Here is a 3711-nt window from a genome sequence, read left to right on the forward strand (position 1 = left end):
TGAATCATCCTAGCTCAAGAAATTAGTTTCTATAAGGTAACTAGATATTGGTATTCTTAGGCAGTAAGTACTTAGGAATAATGAAGCCCAGTGAAATAGTTCTGTTGTACCAACTTCCACTGAAATCTGTTAATGATGGTGACCAGGTGGGAAGAGTATGACAATGAAAAAATAATATCTCTCTTAGGAAAGAATACAGAGAGACTAGAAATGAATAAACATGACCCTAGAAGAATAATTTCCGTAAGTTAGAGGATGAAGCATTGTATATTGGACCTTTTGAAGGAATTGTACTTGTAATCCAGATAGTTGTTCGGTTTCTCAGAACACTTTGAAATATAGAATTGCCGACTTCATAAAATGGTCCATTTCATAGTTGATCGCTTTAAATTCTTTGAAAGATTTTCCTCGTGGAAGTCAAAATATGTCTCCTGGTACTCTTTGGTAAAGCAACTGATATGCTAGTAAGTCTTTCACATGGCATCATGTCAATATTTGAATATCGCTATGAGGTTCTCTGAAATCTTCTGTTCTCTCACTGACTCACTGCTGGAACCCTCTATAAAGAACATGGTTTCTGAATCTTTCTCTACCTTGGGAAACAAATTTTACTTGTCCAGGCTGTTTTCTGAAGTCTAGTGTCTTTCCCAGACTGCTTAGAATATTGAACCTCTTAGACATATTAACTGAACGTAAGATGGCTATCTTTCCCCCATGACATAGTTCTATAATGCTACAACATCCTTGTGTTTATCTTAATTTAGTCTGTCATCCAAAATGTGTATTTTGGAAGTAAGGACGGAGGAACAACTTTGCTTTGTTGTCATTACATGAGTCTGGAAACAGGTGAACTGGATTCATTTTGTGGAAATTATGTGCTTACATGCAGCTCCAATTTTTAATCTACAGATAGTTTTTTACATGCACTCCAGATCTTCAGCATAATTATTCAAATTAGGGAAAAGGGAGGCTTGATTTGAACCCAGAGTCCTCTGAAATTTCAAAAGTGAGAATTTTAATAAGAAGCTCTGGGAGAAGGATTGCTAAGAAAATTTTTACTATTTACTATTTAGTCAAAGTCTTAGCAGTAGAAGATGACAGAGATCTTTCTGAATCATAAGTCCCCATGAACGACAATCATAAGTAGCCTAAAAATGCCTCGGAAGCATTAAGCATAAAATTAAAATCTTTCTCTAAAGATTTTATTAAGATTATAGCAACCCAAAGGATAAAGACTTTCTTAAATTTATTAAAAATAATAATAAAAGTGGCCTATAAGACTTTGCTTATTCTATTTCACTGTGTACTTCAAACATCCCATGATTGTCTAACATTAGGCTTTTATTTATAGCAACATTCAGATCCTTCTTTTTTGAACTACATAAAGTAGGAGACCCATCGAAAGTTCTTACACCTGCCAATCAATGAGTTTCCCCAAGGTCTTTTTCATGAATTACATCAGTAGTTGCTGTTATGCCTTAGGTGTAACAGTTTGATTCTGAATATATTTGAACTCAGAAGTCATGACTCTCTCCTTTGTGTAGTGAGGAAACGTCAATGAATCTGTGAAACCAGTGAATATGTATTGCTTCCTTTATAACTGTTCCTTTGTGTCTGGGCATTTTCTCATTATAGAGGTTTGGAATGCCTTAATGCATTATAATGATCTCATTTGTACTACTGTCACATCTTCAGGTGCTTAGCAAAAAGAGTTAAGGTTCAGGCACAAAATGAGTTATACCAGAAAACAATAATATTAGTGGTTAAAATTTGGCAACAATAATATTAGGCAACATTAGGTTAAAATTTGGCAACAACAATAATATTAGTGGTTAAAATTTGGCAACCAGAAATGGGTCATTTTTCAAACTCATATGAAGCATAATGTTGCAAACAGCATTCCAAGGATTGGCAACATAAACTAATGATAAACCTGAAGGGGACCAAGGTCATACCCCAACCTAAACAAAGATAATTCTTCCCATTCTCAAAGCTTTTAGAGGAAATATGAAACCATAGATGTTTTGATATTTTTGCACTGAACATAAAACCCAAAACTCAGGGGCGCCTGGGTGGCTCAGTTGGTTAAGCGACTGCCTTCGGCTCAGGTCATGATCCTGGAGTCCCTGGATCGAGTCCCGCATCGGGCTCCCTGCTCGGCAGGGAGTCTGCTTCTCCCTCTGACCCTCCCCCCTCTCATGTACTCGATCTCTCTCATTCTCTCTCTCTCAAATAAAAATAAATAAAATCTTTAAAAAAAAAACAAACAAACCCAAAACTCAGTCATGGAAGCTTAAATATCCTCTGGGATTCTAGGAAACAGACTTTTCCCTTAGGCTAACCCCTAAAATAGAGGCATCAAATTGGTGGTCCACTGCTCCAGCTTGGCTCACGTGAGTGCATCTTCTTGGATGACTTGCACAGAGAGATTTAAAAAAAACGTATGTATTTGCAAACATTAAAACACTTGGCATTTCATATATAAATACCAGAATTCTCTTCAAAAATAGGAAGATCTGGCAACATAGAATACTCCTTCCACATGCAACCATCTCCTGGAGCAGAGTAGGTATTATATACTTTAGAATGATAAACCATTTAGTTGGCCATTCAATATTCTTTATTTGTTTATCTTACTTCCCTTTCCCTACAGGGTAGAACAAAGGGGAAGATAGCAGAGTCAGTTCCAGACTATAATGACTATGACTATAAGGAGGAAGATTTTGGTTTAACCTTTGAGGAGACCAGTTTTAGGACAGACTGCTTTTGTACACACTTGATTTAGAGCTACAGGTAACCTCTATCTGATCTAGAGTAATGCACTTTCAGTATGATTCATCTCACTGCAAGTGTTACTAATTTAACTCTAGTTCCACCTAGGAGAACAGAGTGATCCAGGTGAGAATCCTAAAGACTTTGTCAAGCAAGAGGAACACTCCAAGTGTGGTTGGAGGCTACGGCCATAGGACAGGAATGTACAACTAATGTGAAGTGGCAGCTGAGATTGCAAAGGAGAAGGCACAGGGTAGAAGCAATATAAGACGATGTAACAGGTGTATTGTAGCCAACTCAATGATCAAGATAGATGAGAATGAAGGAGTTGTATGAGTTGAGTTGTTTAAGAGTTTGGCTGCAAAAGGAAAGCATTTACTGGTGGCAATTTAGAAGATGCCTGGGTTGGGCTCCAGATGCCCATCTGTATGCTGAGGTCCTCTGCCAGCTGAACAGCTGAGCTAACAGACTGAAACTAGACCAATCTCTTGGGTAGGTGGAAGGAAAGCAGACAGGATAGGAAATAAGCCATCTATCTCTCAATATTCACAGTTGCACTTTCAATCCAATATTGAATCAATAAAAAAAGTCAACATTTTTGAAACCAATTAGAACTTTTCTAAAGTGGTGAAAGTCAATCTTAGTTTCCTTTTTTTCCCCATAAATGAATAAAAGCAAATATTTATTTTATTTTGGGAATAATTTTATTTCTGAAATTTACAAACATGAAAATGACATTATGAACACTTACATTTATGTGGCTGAATTATGGTATGTGGTTGAATTATAGTAAAGAAACCAAAATGAAATCTGAAAATAATAATTGCTGTAACTGATAATATCGTAATATAAATAATTATATATTGTGAATAAGGCACATGGCTTACATGATATTATTTCATTATTGCAACAAATCTGCATGGTAGATATATATAATTC

This window comes from Halichoerus grypus, unplaced genomic scaffold (genome assembly GCF_964656455.1).
Source record: "Halichoerus grypus unplaced genomic scaffold, mHalGry1.hap1.1 HAP1_SCAFFOLD_100, whole genome shotgun sequence".
Taxonomy (NCBI): Eukaryota; Metazoa; Chordata; class Mammalia; order Carnivora; family Phocidae; genus Halichoerus; species Halichoerus grypus.